General features: G+C 39.5%; 1 protein-coding gene across 4 annotated transcripts in view; it reads right to left on the reverse strand.

Annotated features, from left to right (window-relative positions):
- The window catches only part of PTPN5 (protein tyrosine phosphatase non-receptor type 5), a 75,601-nt gene extending 58,137 nt beyond the window's left edge, over positions 1–17,464 (reverse strand). For all 4 annotated transcript variants that reach the window (XM_088146033.1, XM_088146034.1, XM_088146035.1 and 1 more), the window contains exon 1: positions 17,343–17,464. The gene's annotated coding sequence lies outside the window, so the exon portion shown is untranslated. The remainder of the gene's footprint in view (positions 1–17,342) is intronic.
- Positions 17,465–17,885: the final 421 nt, after the last annotated feature.

Here is a 17,885-nt window from a genome sequence, read left to right on the forward strand (position 1 = left end):
TTATACAAAAATAGTTTTGCAATGAATCCACTAATAATACTTTTCTTCACAATTCTTCATAAATATAGCAACAACTGGGGTGGGGTGGTGTAATTAAGGAGGTAGATTGGGCCAATTCCATTTAAGGGTCCATGATAATTAAATAAGAATTGTTAAGATATGTAAGAATTGGTTGAAAGCAGGGAGGATATTTACTATGTCCTCCCATTTATCCTAATTTTAATGTAAATGACAATAATCTGCTTAAACAACTGATTTATCAGAATAAAATAATATAGATATCCTCACATCCAACCAGCTTTGTTTTCTTCAGAGAAATCCTCTGAACTGGATTTCTAACTAAAGTTTAGTCAATAGCAAGTATCAGTTCACACACTGACCTGAAATTATAGTCATTCTACATCATTTTACATCATGCCTTTATATATTTTCTTTAAAAAAACTTAGCCTTCAGGTAGGCTTCCAGAATTATTTGGATGACCATTATTAGAAGTAAATTGAAAAGCTAGCAGGGTCAAACCTGGTTAATACTTGGATGCAATATAACTAAGGCAGTTGGCTAGGCAGGGAACTTGAAAAAACATTCCCAAAGAAGTCAAATGTCATGTTGTTGCCAAGAAAACTATATGCATGAAGTCATCAGAAGCTGAGCTTGACTTAAGAGACTTTGTGATGAGAACTTATAGTATTTGGTGGATCTTTGACCTTAATATTGTTTCCTACAGAGAGCCCACTATAGATTGTCCTACCTAAATAAGGTTGGAATCATCATAGGTAAATTCCCTCTCATCCTGACCAAAACTAAAACTGTTTTGTCAGGGAAAGGATTAAAAAATCTTGTCCCACACCAAGCCACCTTTCCTCATCAATATAAGTTGTCATGGCTAATAATATGATTGATCACTTCATCATTTCCTTTAGTCCCTACTTAGCATTGCTCTGATTATCTAATTTGGGAAGATGGATGCTTTGTGTTAACATTATAAATGGGGACCTTTGTGGTTAAACAAAATGTTGATATACATATGCTCATGCAGGAGGTGGGGGAAGTAGACTATTCGAAGTAGGGTAGATAATATATTTAGTTAACTGAGTTCTAATCAACCCATATGACTTCAATCACCTAGAAAACTGACTTAATTCAAAAGATATGATTCACACCTCAAGATGGTTTGCTATTTAATAGGAATGTTTTTACCAGATAAGTCGTGACTGTTCCATGCACAGGGCCAATTAGACAAGCAAGGCTGAGTAGTCTCAGGGCATGGATGAGATAATGAAGCCAGGAGGAAAGGTTTAGATTCATGAGGCACTGGTTATCTTTTGGGATATGCCAGGTCTTTACAAAAGAATGGGTGGCACCTGAAACAGGGTGTACCAAGCTGTTGGCACATAATGTAAAAAGGGTGGCAGAGCAGATTTCTCCCCTGATTTGGGGGAGAAAGATGACAGAATGCAAGGAGTGTTAGAGAAAAGGATGACTTTTTTGTAACTGTTCAAAGGAAAACATTTAGTTCTAGGAAAGAGTACAATAATCAAGTAAGCCACAAGGATAGATACATGTCCCAGAAAATCCGAGGAGACTGTGTACTGTATATGAAAATACTAGAAACCTCCATGGCAAAATGGGAGAGTTGGAATGCTTTATGTTAGACACAGCAAGCATTAGAAATCTAGAGAAGATAACCAATGAAATATTGTGCTCTGGAATAGCTAGTCAAAGAACCAAGAAGGAGAGACACAACACTGGATGAAATCTTTAGTAGGGCCTAGAATCTTGTCTGAAACCTAAAATAACTAAACTGGTTAAGAACACTGATCAAAATGTTATAATCTTCAACATACATGAATGGACCTGTTCAAAAACTGCAACATGATCACATTTGATTTCAGAAGAACTTTCTAAAAATGAGACTGTTGGAGGAAATGATGTTGTAGAATGGCTGTGTAATGCTGAACTTCTCAATTTTAATAGAAAATAAAGCTGAAAACAGATTTTAGATTTTTTTAGACTGGACATTAATAAACTGAGAGCAGTGATAAGTAAAATTTTGTGACAGGAGAATCTAAAAGGAAAAGTTGCTCAGAATTCCAAAAAAGAGAAACACTAAAAACACAATTACAAATAATTCCAATGAGGAAAAATAAAGAGCAGCAAAGATAGTGTGATTACAGAAAAAGCTTAGTGAAGCTCTAAAAGCAAAAAAAAGTACACACATAGGAGTCAGAAAGAGAGGAGGTCACCAAAGAAAGGTACATAAAGGTAGTATGGAACTGTACAAACAGTATCGGGAAAGAAGCTATGGAGAGATACAGAAAGAAAGAACTGGCATCAGAAGAAAAGTCTAAGGGGAAAATGGTAGTAATCCCCATATACCTGAAATGTTGTGAAGACCTGTTCTCTACCATTCCAAACTGTAAGAGATGGAACAATAAATTTCAGTTTCAGAAAGGCAGATTTTGGTCAGATGTTAGATCTTTTTTTTTAATAATAAGAGCAGTTTGACAGTGGAACTAATTGCCTAAAGAGGTGTTTGGTTTCCCTTCCTTGGGTAAGTTCAAGGAGAGGCTTAATGGTCATATGACGAAGATGCATTAATTTGGGTTCACACACTGAATAGTGAGTTGAACTAGAATTTAAATAGCCTCTTCCAGTCCTGATTCTATGTGATAATAAACTGGATGAGGGTGAACAAAAGAATATGGAGTCCAGACAAGACAGAGGCACCGTTAACAGATGATTTCTCAATCTACACAAAGGAAGTTCAACCGAGACTTTTGAACATTGTACTAAGGTTCAGGTTCACCATTCAGAGATACTCCAGGATTCATTACTTGCTGGAAGCTTTCTTATTAATTCTGAACCCTCTCTGAAAATGATGACTATAGTTATCCAGTGTTGCAAGAATGACTGGGTTCAGCCGCTTCAAATTACAATTAACATTTACAGACAAAACAGGCAGAAAATATAGTTATTTATTTGCAGAAATTCTAGATACTCACTAGATAAGCCAACTGCACCCTACAAAGTGTCTAGCTGCTATGTAAAATACATGATCTATTGTCTGAAAACCATCAACTCCTCTCTCTAGGAAATCAGAATTCTTTGAATCTACTCACAAGTGGCCAAATTAGGCCAGATATGTCAGTCACAACAAAGCTCAGAATTACAACTGTGTGGCAGTTTACATCCAGGAATTTATAACGGCTGCCTGACTGGCAAAAATTCAACAAGTTAAGATTTTTCTTTTTCACTTCATCTCTATACTGGGAAAAAGTAGCTCATGATGAATTAGTAATTGCCATTCAGTTTTTGAAGGCACACTAATGTCAGACAAATAACAGAGGCTGTTTCCTGATTTTCTGAAGTTACTGAAGTTCCATGCATGAAACCTGAAACATGAACCTTCTGCTATTCACCACATCTTGCTCATTATAAATTCCTTATGCAGAATCCAAGAATGTATCCAGTTGTCTTTTTCAGACTGCTTATATAAGCAAGCATAACTACTGTCAACTATGATCAATCCAGTGGTAGCCCAACCTCTATGAGATTTGAAAATGCGACTTCTTCTCTCCCATAATGTAGCATGAAAGCATAAATGGTTTATTTTCTGATTTACTGTTGAATAGTATGACAGTTATAGGCAAACTATAGCTTTATGAAATAATTAAATAAGCAGATTTTAAAATATAGGTAGTCCTCATTTAGCGGCCATCTCGTTTAGCAACTGTTCGTAGTTACGATGGTGATGAAAAAATGACCAAACCTTGCATTTATGACTTTCATAGGTCTGTAAAGCAAAAGAAAGGTGAAGTAACATAAGCATAGTTGCAGTTTCACTTAGTGACCACTTTGCTTAATAACTGAGTTGCCTGTCCCTATTGTGGTTGCTAAATGAGGACTACCTGTAAAATCAGTGTAAGGATTTTCAAGCTGCATATTGTCTCTCAAGTAGGGATAGAAACAAGCAAGAACAAAAGTGAACAGTCTGAAATCACATTGCAAGAGACGCTACAGTCAAAAGGAGACACACAGAAGCATAGTCAATAAATTAATCCAGAAGTCAAAAGCAAGACAGCAGTTGGATCCAGGCAGTAAAGAGCTGGTATACTAAGGAGGCCTGCTGGGCAGTAAGTCCCATATACAATGGTACCTCGGTTCACGAACTTAATTCGTTCCACGACTCTGGTCGCGAACCGAATTGGTCGTGAACCGAATCAAATTTTCCCATAAGGTTCAATGTAAATATGGTTAATCTGTTCTGACCCCTACAAATGTGGTCGCCAACCAATTTTGGTTGCCAACCGAATCAAATTTTCCCATAAGGTTCAATGTAAATACGGTTAATCTGTTCTGAACCATATGTATTTTTTTTAAAACCACAAAAATATGAAACGAAGTACAGTACAGTATGAAGAGAGAGAACACTAACCTTGCTTGACGTGACTTCTGGCGTGGAGGACAGGAAGGCGGGTAGGGAGGCGGTTATTGTTTGGAGGGAGAGTCCCCCTCCCTACAGGAAGCCACGACCATGTGTCACAGCAGAGAAAATGGCCACGGATCCTGTTCGTCACCCGATGCAGAGTTTGCGAATGGAAGCAAAATTTTGCAAACGGTGCTGTTTGTGAACCGAATTGTTTGTGAACAGAAGCGTTCGTGAACTGAGGTATTACTGTATTTCTTTCCAACCATTAATCACTCCCAGAGAACATTATACTAAAGCTGTAACTAGAGCTATTATACTCTAACATAGCTGGTCCTCTTTAAGCCTAATGTGGCTGCAAGCTTTCCAAGTGCATTGAGCTATTCTCAGGTGCAGCTTTTATTCACAAGGTACTCTCCTGCATTCAGCACTTCTCTACCTTTTGATATTCAGTTTGACATCAACACTGTTCTGGCAGACTGGACAGTTGCCCTGTTGAGCAGGCTTCAGAATCCTTGGCAGAGACTAGTGAGGCCTGATTCTGGCCCAAGCTAAAAGAGAGGACTTGATGAGAGCATCTCACCTATCTTCCTTCCTTAGAAGCCTCCCTCAAATGTGGCTGTAACACTTTATTCTTTTAAAATATTTTTAAGGATGTCTGTAATTTGGTAGGGTGGGAATAGACTGTGTTACGTTTTCTACTATACTAACCCTTTCCGAAAGGATCACTGATGCCAAATTCAGCAGATACGCTGAGGCAGTTTATACAAAGGAAAGGGATATTTTTAAGTAATTAGAACTTCTCATTCCAAATGCTCTCTTAAATATAACATATTAACTTACTGGTCTTTTTCACATCTATGGGAATGAATTAAAGTTAGGATTATCAGAACTGGGTTGTAAAAAGCAGGGTGACCACTAGATGGCAAGAAAGAGAAATATTGCTCCCATCTGGTGGTTTTCCAAATTTTTGCATCCCAGATCTGGTAATCCTAAATTGATTAAATTGCTTCCAAAACAGTATTGGGGTGTCTGTGTGTTTGTGTGTCTGTGTGTGTGATGCAAAACAAACAATCAAAAACACTTGGAAGGGAATTCATAGAAAGGGAATTCATAGAAATTATTGAACCGAGGAAGGGTCTAATAATTAAAGAGTCAATAAAAGAAGTTCATCACTAGCCCAGTTCAGCTAGCTAAGACTATGTAGAAAATACTGTAACACAAACATAGAGATTGGGAACACAGAGCTACATAGAGCTAATGGGAAAACTAAGGTACTCTCTCTACTATCAACATTTCTCCAAGATACTTTGATGGATGTATCATAACAAGTTCACTCTGATAATTCCAGGACAGACTTATTTATCACTGAAATCCAATAATCCCCCTTCATCTTCTCTCAATCATTTTTTACATAAACCACAAAACCTTACCCTTTTTTACATTTTGATGAAGTTGCTGTGAAACTTCAGACAAACACATCAGTACTGGGACTTCACTGACACACAGAATTAGAATGAAGGATTTTCAGATTCATCATTCTGCCCTGCCCCATGAAATCCTGTCCAAATTACTCTATTCTGTCATGGGATCCCAATGACGTAGACTCATATAAATTTGTATAAATCCCTCCCTCAGATGTTTGGTAATCACTGAAGTTTCTTTTTCAGTGCTGAGACCCAAGTTCAGACTGAAAATAAAAAATGGTGAACCTTAAAGCTTGTATCTGTTGAATGTTCAAAACTAAAAGGAAAAAGTGCCCAAATCACAGTGTTCAAGGGCAAGGAATGCTTAATATCTATCCAGTGACATACCTGTGCATAAGCTCGCCCATATTTCGTTTTGTAGTCTACAGATCATGCCTTAGGAATTATCTTTAAAAGCAATGGCATTTAAAAGCAATGGAAAGGAAATATATTCCACACCTGTTGAAAGACACCCAATGTTACCATTCATTGTCTGAAATGGAGAACACAATTTAGGGATATTAAATCTGGCTAATGTCCAATAAATATAAGGAAACTGAAACAGTGTGCCTGTACACCTAATCTGAAATATGTGAAAATCCTTTAACTGTTAAATATTTGAGGAATATACACATCACAACATCAGGCTGTTACTGGTTTGATTCAAGTCCAGTTGGGCAGTACCAAAATAACTGACTTAATCAATGCAGTACAGTAATTCAGGCACTGAATTTTACGGATATGTTCCCCCACTCAAATTATTTTGTGTTTGACAGCAGTCAATGGAAGCTGTGGTTTCCATGAAAATGAAATTGAACCATAGACCTACAGCTTCCCTGCCACTGACTTAAAACGGGGGGTAGTTTATAACAAGTACTATATCATGTATCATTTGGATACTAGAGCTGAACAAGGTAATTAATGTATTTCCAAATATGATAAACTTTCTAAGTAAATATTATATAAGTTTTTTTTTAATTATCAGTACTGCTAATTCAAGAAATGCATATTCTCCATTATTCAGGACTCCCTGGAATATAAAGCACAGCTGCTTACATCTATGAATCAAGATTTCCTATTGCCTAGGATCTCCCTTGTGTTAAGAAGAATGATTGCTCATGCTTGTACCCTTTATGCAAAATCTGTAGAGGTTACAAGAAGTCAACGGGAATTCTAAAAGGCTAATTATGTGATTTTAACAACTTGGCTTCAAGTCTATCAAGCAGAATTCTGATTCTACTCTTACACAAATGCTGCTATTTACTTTGCTATGTTTGGTATCAATTCATCTTTCAGCAACCTTCCTCCCTTGCCCTTGCTTTTCTTCTCCCTATACACAGATTTTCCTACTAAATGGAAATCTCATTTGGTGATGGCACAGTGCTGAAGTACTCATTTGCAAATGTTCTAGTCTGCCAACTACTGACAGAATCCCAACTTTTCTTGAATGATATAGTGAACATACTTACTAGAAGACATGATAAATGTACTATATTTATGGCCACCAATGAACCAACATGCAAAAAGTGAAATCTTCTCCTTGAATTACAAACTTGTGGTTCAAATTTGGAAAACATTTATAACTTCCAGTACTGCATATCAAAATCAAGCTTCACCAGAACTGTGGGAACACATGAAACAATTTATGAAGTTTCCTTTTGTCAACAGCTGGTAAGGTAAGTGCCACACAAATCAAACCTCTGCAATATTCCTTCTTATGTTAATATAAGGGCATTTTCATGAACTTTCACTAAGGCATGTCTGTTTAATTATACCGTTGCTTATTAAAATATTAATGTAATAAGATGAAAAACTGACAAATTCCAACTTCTCTAAGCATTTTATAGGGTTGATTGCAAACTTTCCAAATTATAAACTCTTACCATTATTGGATTTTATACGACATATTATCAGTACTATCACAGCAGGTGGCAGCACCTCACTAGCTAATCTCTAAAAAGCTAATCAGAATGGACACTACTTAGGTTGGAGGCCACCAGAAAATGCTACTACTAAAAAAAAAATCCCAGAATAGTGCAACTTCCATACTGCTGCCAAGAAAACAGTATAATACCTACCTTCTTATCCTTACATAAATTGGCCTTTAGGTCAATTTAGATTTGATATCTCCTTCATCCTCTGCATTAGATTCTGAAGCTTCTGAACTTAGAAGGTGCTTGCTAAGATCCATTAGATATCTTCCACAGAGTGCTAAGCCACAAAATGGTTTGTCTGAGTTTGGGTCAGCATGATGTGTGAACCCCACCATTGTGGTTTTGATGATGGCTGAAACAGACATAGAATGAAGTAGCTTGTCCAACAAGCTATGATTAAAATTTCCCTATGCCACCATGTTTTTGAGGAGCACACATATTTCATTCACATATCTAAAAAGTGAATGTGGTAAACGGATCTATCATCCAGATAATTCATCTGAGAACCGGGACTGATTTCTGCTTTTTTTAAAAAAGTAAACTTGAATTTACTGATCTGTGAAATAGCATTTGGATATTCAAGGCAAGCATCATTTCAAGACTATGTCCCGGTAAATGGCAGTAGAAAGGCAAGGTGCAATCCAGCAGACTCAAGAGCACACAACCAAGATAGTAAATGCCCAATCCATTTTGTTAAATAGTGAACCAGAAAAGCAAAGGAAGGCTACTTAATATAACATGTTTTACTGAGTCATGGGTGAAGCCACCATATCATGCAAAAACAGTGACCAGAAATCTAACTCAGAGGGGGTTAGTTTGACCTAAAACGTTTGGAGAGAAAGCAATGCCCCTGTTATGATGGAACTGTCCCTTCCATGAAAGCAATGAAATCTTAGGAGTGTTAAAATAAGGTTTTGTTAGGATTACTGTCTGTATTGTGTTTATTTCCATTCCCCGTGGCCACACAGCAGAAGGGTGAAAAAGGAGCAGAAATAATTGGGAGGCGCATTGGTCCCCAGCCTAATTGTAGTGGCACCAACTCCAATCAGGCCACTATAATTAAAAAAAAAAAAAGAACGGGAGGGCACTAGAAAGTGACAGCATCCAAAACATCCTTTGCAGCAACTGAGAAGACAGAGAAAATAGCTGGTCCCCCCTGAGTGGGTCATCAGAGCTCAGTGAACAACAGACCATTAAACAGGAGAGCAGAAAACTTGGTAATCTATCTTGTGCAAACACAAAATATCTCTATATTCAGAGATTTTGGTCACATATTGCACTAAGCCATAATGTGGTTTGCTTGGATTTGCCTTAGCTTGTCTGAATCTAGCCATTGTGATTAAGCCATACTTTATGGCTTAATGCTGTCTAAAAATTCACCAAGTCATGCCTTAGTCAACACGGCTATCCTTGGATTAATTGGCTTGTAAATTGGAATGGACTGAAATGGGAGGAAAGTTGCAAAAATAAATAAACCAGAGTGAAAAAAATGGCTCCACATGATGCTTGAACCCTGATTGTGAGATAACAGTCTTGGATGACTTTATACTGGCATTTTCAAGTCTTGATGATTTGGATTATTTATACTGTAGTGGAACAGCTGCAGATTCCTTCTCTGGAGGTTGAAGCTTGTGATATATATTATGTAATTTCTGGTCTCACATAAAGGATCTATTTTAAGTACTATCTTAATTCTGCAGTAGCCATACTGGAAATGAAAACTTTTATTTATTTTTATTTATTTATTTTTCAGATTTATATATGCTGCCCATCTCACCATACAAGTAATTATGCTGAGTTATCCAACTGCTATAATAGTCTTCACCCAAAAATCTTCCCAAAATTTCACCATGGACATTTGCAGTGATTCATGCAATGTAAGCAGTAAAGTGAGAATCATAGGACGCTGCCTCATTGGCCAACTTGTTCACTGTTACAGACATTCACAACAGCTATTCAGGGTTTCTTAAAGGAGATTCTCTAGCCCACCTGGACAAATCTAGACTTAAATCCAAGATTTTATGCATGCAAATCATGGGTTTTTTTAACCACAGACTTATTGTTTCCCCTCCCCTTCTCCCAGCTTTTATATTACACATTGTTCAACAAGCTACAGTTCCAGGATCCCTAAGGTTCAAGAATGCCTTTCAAAAAGCAAAGTTTCTGCCAGATTTCTAAACATCATGATGGAAACTGTTTAATGGGTGTCTCCCAAGGAGTTTTCCCATTGTGGTTATGAATGAAGTCTTCCTTTGCCTGCTGATCTCGAAGAACAGAAAGTCTCCTTAATTTAGTACTACAGCAACAGTGCTCAAATGTTGCTGTAGTACTGGACACATTCATACAATCCTTAATGCAAATGAAGATTTTAATCCAATCCAATCCAACCACAACCATATGAGTTCAATTTTATTCTAAATATCTGTAGTTAATCTTTTAGGTTAAAAATCCATTCAAGGCAGCTTCCAACTTACACATATGTAACATAATATTACATTTCAAATACCTTCAAATACAAAAATCTTCCCCAGTAATCTCTCTCTCTCTCTCTCTCTCTCTCTCTCACACACACATATATATATATACTGTATGTATGTATGTATGTATGTGTATATATATATATATATATATAAAAATAAAATTGTTAACTATCTATAATGATAGAATTAGATGGACTCCATTTAATATAGACAGATAATGTTGGGAAAAGTGGAAAGAAAAAGAAGAAGGTGGTCAGCAGCAAGGGAGATGGAGTTGATTACAGCTGCGATGGGAGAATGGAAGAGCCAGGATGGGGACAGATCATCCTGGAGAAGGTCTACCTACCATATGTGGTCGCTAAGAGTCCACACTAACTGGAAGGCACTTAATCGGTCAGTCAATCAATCAATCCACAAACACAAGGCCATTGCTGAAAACACCTCTTCTTGTGCCTGCCCAATCCAGTTATTCTTATAGGCACACTTGAAAATGCAAATGTAGATGCAGATCTCAGAGTAACTTGGTCCCAAGCCATTTAAAACTGTTTAAACATTAATACCAGCACTTTAATTAGTCCCAGAAACAGACCAGGAGTGAATGCAACTGGTACAATACAGGTGGTTCTGACTCAGATGGTTGAAGTTTCCACCGGCTTTAGAGACAGGCTCATATACAGTGCATTACAACAGCCAAGCCTGGATGTAACTGATATATGGATAACTGAAGCAAAATCTGTCATCTCTGGATAGAACTGAAAACCAATTAGAGCCTTAAGCTGATAAAAAACAGAACAAGTCACCATTATAAATGAGTTTACCCAATCAGTGCTAAGTGAGGAGCTGGTAGTGAAAAAGGATAGTTATCTTTAAAACTAGCTATAAAGTGTCATTTTGAATAGATAACTTCTCTATGCATAGTATCACCATCTTGTGTGGACTAAGCCTCAGCTTGTGCATTTTTATCCATACCAAAGTTACTGCCACATACTGATTTGAGTTCCACAGACATTCAGAAATCAATACATGGAAACAAGAAGTAGAACAGAATGTCATCCACATATTCATTACACTTTAACCAAACCCACTGGGTAAATTTCTCACATAGTTTCATACAGATATTAAAGAACTTGAAGGATGAGATAGAACCTTGTGGCTAAACCAACAACCATAGACTGGAACAGATATTCCCTAGCATCACCTTCTAAGACTACTCTTTCAGAAAGGATCAGATCTACCTTACCATCATGTCTTCTAAATCCAGCTCAGATGAACAGACCAGAAATACACCACAGTTGATGGTGCTGAAGGTTCCTAAGAAGTATGATGCTATCAAGGTTGAGAGGCAATGAGCAAGATACCCTCTATCTTTTAAATACTCTCCTGGATACTCTGTCTTGTAGTTTCTCTCCCTATCCCCCCCTTCCTAGTACAGTCTGTTCTCTTTTCTTTTTAAAGGTAACACTGAAGTTTAAAAAGGGTATGGATCTCTTGATCAGCAAAGTTTTAATTGGGCCCAGCATTTTCACTTCTCCAGAAAGATTAATAGGGGAAGGAGGAGAAGGCAGCAAGGCAGTGATAATTTCTAAGTAACATATAAGTAACACTGAATCTGGGGGTCATCCAGGCAGCAGGATCCTGGACCTGACCTTTGTAATCTACAGTGGGGCAAAAAAGTATTTAGTCAGCCACCAATTGTGCAAGTTCTCCCACTTAAAAAGATGAGAGAGGCCTGTAATTTTCATCATAGGTATACCTCAACTATGAGAGACAAAATGAGAAAAAAAATCCAGAAAATCACATTGTCTGATTTTTAAAGAATGTATTTGCAAATCATGGTGGAAAATAAGTATTTGGTCACCTACAAACAAGCAAGATGTCTGGCTCTCACAGACCTGTAACTACTTCTTTAAGAGGCTCCTCTGTCCTCCACTTGTTACCTGTAGTAATGGCACCTGTTTGACCTTGTTATCAGTATAAAAGACACCTGTCCACAACCTCAAACAGTCACACTCCAAACTCTACTATGGCCAAGACCAAAGAGCTGTTGAAGGACACCAGAAACAAAACTGTAGACCTGCACCAGGCTGGGAAGACTGAATCTGCAATAGGCAAGCAGCTTGGTGTGAAGAAATCAACTGTGGAGGCAATAATTAGAAAATGGAAGACATATAAGACCACTGATAATCTCCCTCAATCTGGGGCTCCATGCAAGATCTCACCCCGTGGGGTCAAAATGATCACAAGAATGGTGAGCAAAAATCCCAGAACCACACGGGGGGACCTAGTGAATGACCTGCAGAGACTGGGACCAAAGTAACAAAGGCTACCATCAGTAACACACTATGCCGCCAGGGACTCAAATCCTGCAGTGCCAGACGTGTCCCCCTGCTTAAGCCAGTACATGTCCGGGCCCGTCTGAAGTTTGCTAGAAAGCATTTGGATGATCCAGAAGAGGATTGGGAGAATGTCATATGGTCAGATGAAACCAAAGTAGAACGTTTTGGTCTAAACTCAACTCGTTGTGTTTGGAGGAGAGAGAATGCTGAGTTGCATCCAAAGAACACCATACCTACTGTGAAGCATGGGGGTGGAAACATCATGCTTTGGGGCTGTTTTTCTGCAAAGGGACCAGGATGACTGATCCGTGTAAAGGAAAGAATGAATGGGGCCATGTATCGTGAGATTTTGAGTGAACACCTCCTTCCATCAGCAAGGGCATTGAAGATGAAACGTGGCTGGGTCTTTCAGCATGACAATGATCCCAAACACACCGCCCGGGCAACGAAGGAGTGGCTTCGTAAGAAGCATTTCAAGGTCCTGGAGTGGCCTAGCCAGTCTCCAGATCTCAACCCCATAGAAAACCTTTGGAGGGAGTTGAAAGTCCATGTTGCCCAGCGACAGCCCCAAAACATCACTGCTCTAGAGGAGATCTGCATGGAGGAATGGGCCAAAATACCAGCAACAGTGTGTGAAAACCTTGTGAAGACTTACAGAAAACGTTTGACCTCTGTCATTGCCAACAAAGGATATATAACAAAGTATTGAGATGAACTTTTGATATGGACCAAATACTTATTTTCCATCATGATTTGCAAATAAATTCTTTAAAAATCAGACAATGTGATTTTCTGGATTTTTTTTCCCCATTTTGTCTCTCATAGTTGAGGTATACCTATGATGAAAATTACAGGCCTCTCTCATCTTTTTAAGTGGGAGAACTTGCACAATTGGTGGCTGACTAAATATTTTTTTGCCCCACTGTAGTCTTAGCAGCATCAAAGCTGCAGTATATTAGCTGCCCCTCCCTAGCAAAAAAAGATACAGGACCGTGGTGATACTTATCCCAAATTATAATCTCTATTCTTTTTAAATTCCTCACTACTGCTTTTTCTCAACATATTAAGAACCACACTGTCCTTCAAAGAAGCATTAATAAACCTCCAAATCTCAAACCCATCCTGACAGAATTCACAAACAAAGGGCAAAAACAAATGTAGTAATCCTTAATCCTCCAAGTCGTTTGTCTATACTTTGGATTGACTGTGCTAAAAACAAACTATAAAATGATGAAAAGACAATACTGTGGCCCCATCCATCTCTGATTAAAAACTTCACTGGATGAACCTGAACAGATGCAACTGTTGTAGAGAAGTGAGGTTTTTTTCAGCATCACCGCCACAGAATATATTGAAGATGGATTCTTACCTGTGCTGCTTTATATTCATTATGATATAAAGTATAAAATAAAGCATTTGCATTCTAATCACTAACCCTTTATTTATTGGTATCTTCAACTCAATCTTGACTCCTGGCAACTGTCTGGACAAAGCCATGCAGTTTTCTTGGCAACATTTTCAGGAATGGTTTGGGGTTGGCTTCTTCCCACAGCTGAAAGTGACTAGCCCAGAGTCACCCAGCTAGCCTGGTGCCTAAGGCAGGACTAGAATGCAGGGTCTTCCAGTTTCTAGCTTTAACCAGTACGCTAAACTGGCTCTCAATTGTGATATACGAGGCAACATTCCTGGTATCTCCAAAAATATTTTAGATACCAAAGCCAAGAAAGATTTCTGTGTGTAAGACCCTGGAAAGCCAGTGCCAACCTAAAAATTGTAGATCAAGGACCTCACCCGTGAAAGGCATCTTCACCTTATAGAGTTGTGTACAGTCTGCTTGATTTTCCAAGCACTACAAAAACAATCACACTGCCAGAGATCATCTCTGCATCCGGTAGAGGAACAATTTAATACGATAAAGCCAAGAACAAGTTATAACAGAGAGGATGTTTCAAACAACTTCCACTGGATAATAATGCTTAGACTTACCTTGAGAACCAAAAGGTAAACTGTGTTCTGGCTGAGAGCTCTATTTGACTGTGGCAGGATATAATTGTGATAAATAAAATAAATATAAAGTAATATTGCAAAGAAGTAATTTCCCTAAATATAGATTTTAAAAGATCTGTTTATTACAAAGGGCTCTTGTCTCACAGAAACTTATACAGCTCTGAAAATGTAATGGATGAATGTAGCCTCACCATAACACAGCAAAGAAAATAGTTCTGTTTAAATTGGATTAAAAAAGAATGACCTAATTTAGTCTATCACAAGAACATATGTGGTTGCTGTACAAAACAAAAGGCTACCAGACTTTCATGCTCCATCAAATACTATGTCCAGATTGCAGTTCTTATTGGAAAAACATAATGGATGGGGTTTAAACATCTTAATTACCAGAAACAATTCCACATTTATTTTTAACATCAGTAATCAGCAATAAGTCTAGTTTAGTCAGCTATGCCCTTTCCTTCCACTGTGTGGATTGTGTTCTTCAAAATAAAGGAATGTCTGGAGTAAATGGGTACATTGAGCATAGACAAACTAATAAAGTCTCAGTAAAATCTAGGCATTATTCTTCTCCAAGCATTTCACCAAAGCTAGATTTTTTTTCAACTGGTCTGGTCTGAGATCCAAATTGATGTTATAGACAGAAGGCACTTTTCACTTCAGTGAGATGTCTATCTGCATCCATGTACAGTAGATGCAAGTAAGGTTGCTAGAATATAATATTCATAAGATTGTGCAATACAAAGAATTGGAACGAACAACTAGTTCGAATGTTTTTCCCATCTGCAAATTCTTATTTGCCTCAGTATTAAATCTCTGAATTAATCCTAGTTTTTAACTAATGCCTTGATTTTTCAGAACAGGTACTATCTTGGGGAAAAGGCAACCTCATTAAAAACACTTTCTCTAAAGAGCATATCAAAGAGCATATAAAAAGGTTTTTCTTGTTTCCCAAGAAACAAAATGCCCTCAAGTCAAGCCCAACTGCTAGTGATCGTATCCATTTTAGTTATGCTATTTTAAATCCTAATTTGCCTCATATGATAAGAACTGTAAAAAAGCACTTATATTTTCCAAAATGCTGATGTTTAGTAACAAGATGAAATTCTTCGGAAGTTGATTATGCATCTATCAGAGATCAACAGGAATTCTGAATCAAGATTTACTCATCCAATAAAAGCCTGAAAAAAATCCATAAATAAATGATGCAAAAGAATAAATTATCTGCCTTAGGGAAAACCACAGGTTTTTGATAGCTAAAGCTAACTCCAAAAGCCAGATCAGCTATAAATCTGCTCATTTTGCCAAAGAACAAATATTTTAATTAAAAATATTATTCATGGGGGGAAAAAAAGAAATAAATTCATGATGTATTCTTTCCCAAATGAAACACAGGACATTTTATCAGAAATAAAATTACATGCTTAGAGAGAGAGTGAGAGAGCCAAAAATGTCCTTGTAGAAAAAGGGTAAATCAGGGTAAATGCAAGCAAGGAATAAGGAGTTTGGCCTCACATAGCTATAGGCAATCCTGTTGGGTTGGTGGAAAGCAAGTTTTTAGAACAAGAATGATACTTTTCTCAGCAGAGGCATTTAAACTTGCAGAAAGTGACGGGCTGCCATGGCCACTTGTGACTGCCTCGTCCTCAGCTCGGATTTACTCCGTCTTATTCCAGAAGGGCATCACGAAAAAAAAAAAAAACGCTGCTGGCCATCGTTAATATTCTACCGCCGTCAGGAAGGCGAGAGCAAGTTAGCTACTCAACGCAGGAGCAGCACACTAAAACCCAAGCCTCGGGCTTTCCGAAATCGCCCTGCTCTTCCGTTCAAATCAGTACGACTGACAGCTTTCGCACAGTTTACATCCCTCCCTAATTTTTCTATTCAAAACAGGCACCCAGGGCAGCATGTTTTCCCCTTCATCGAAGGGTCACATCGAATATCGCCTTTCGGCCCTCAGGAAGGAAAAAAGGACGGGACCATAAGCAGATTCCGAGAGTTTTCATCTGCGGACGCCTCGGGAGCAGGTAGAGAGGAAGACAAATGGTGGTAGCGACTCCCCCGGGCGGCCTCTTATTGATTCCCATATAACATCGTCGATGCCTACCCTCAAGCCGCGCAGGCAGGCGCGCGTGCGTGCTTCCCATTCCCACTTACCCACCCCCGTCCGCGCACGACGACCTTCCCCCTCCCGGACTCGCGGATAGAGAAGACTGCGTTTTTGCTTCAGCCCGCCCCCGTTGCTAAATGTCGCCGCCGCCGCCGCCCCCTTGGCCGGCAGCCGATCGTGGGACCTCTCTCCTTAGTACCAGCTTCGGCGCTACTCGCCGAAAGTGAAAAACACCGAGCTGAACCACCAGCAGCAGTAGTAGCAGCTTCTGTGGCAGCGCTCGCCCGGGCCCTCAACCAGCCAGCACTAAAGAACCTCGCAGTGCCGGTGGAGTCGGCCAGCCGCGCGAGCAGACAAGGCGCCTCGGACTGCCCGCAGTCCTCCCTCTTTCCCTTTCCCCCTTCAGGGGCGTCCCACCCACCGTTCTGCCTGGTCTGTGCGCAGGGCTGCCCAGATGCCTCTTTCCTTCGCTCTCTTTCCCTCAGGGGCTCCGTTCAACAATCACCCCTCCCCCCCACCTGCTCAGTCCCACCGCGCCTCAGGTAATGAAAGGGACGAGAGAAGAAAGGGGGTGGGACTCACGCTGCGGAAGAGACCACCCGCGACAGCAGAAAGGCCTGGGAAGAATGGAAGGAGCTTTGCGCGCGCTCTCTTCTGAGTCCTACCGACTGCAAAGCCCCCCTCTTCTCCTTCCTCCCGGCTCTGCCACTCTAGTCTGCAAAGCCCCCCCACCCTCCACTCCATGCTGCAAAGCTCTACAGCCCCCCAAACGCTGCAGAGCTCCACCCCGCGGCATATTGCAAAGCTCAACCTCTCTCTTCCCCCCACCACCCCGAACGCCACCGCTCGCCACGCTCTGCACGGCGCCCAGCGGAAAGCGAGTCAAACGCAGCTTTCCTCCTTCTTCAGGTTAGGGAAAGCCTTCCCCATATGTTGTTCGCGCCCTAGCTAAGCTCCTCCGCTCGCCGCCTGCGCAAGCAAATACGCCGCGCCGAGCTTTACATATGACTCACCTCACAGAAGGCTATTCTCTGCCCAGTTACTGCGACTCTGCAGTAGTTATTCAGCGATAAAAATACTCTGCACATGCACAGAGATGCTGGTTTTATTAATTCAGATAGTTTC

This window comes from Python bivittatus, unplaced genomic scaffold, assembly GCF_059951505.1.
Source record: "Python bivittatus isolate LINGU-HERP-01145 unplaced genomic scaffold, Pbiv_v1 ctg000480_np1212, whole genome shotgun sequence".
NCBI lineage: Eukaryota > Metazoa > Chordata > Lepidosauria > Squamata > Pythonidae > Python > Python bivittatus.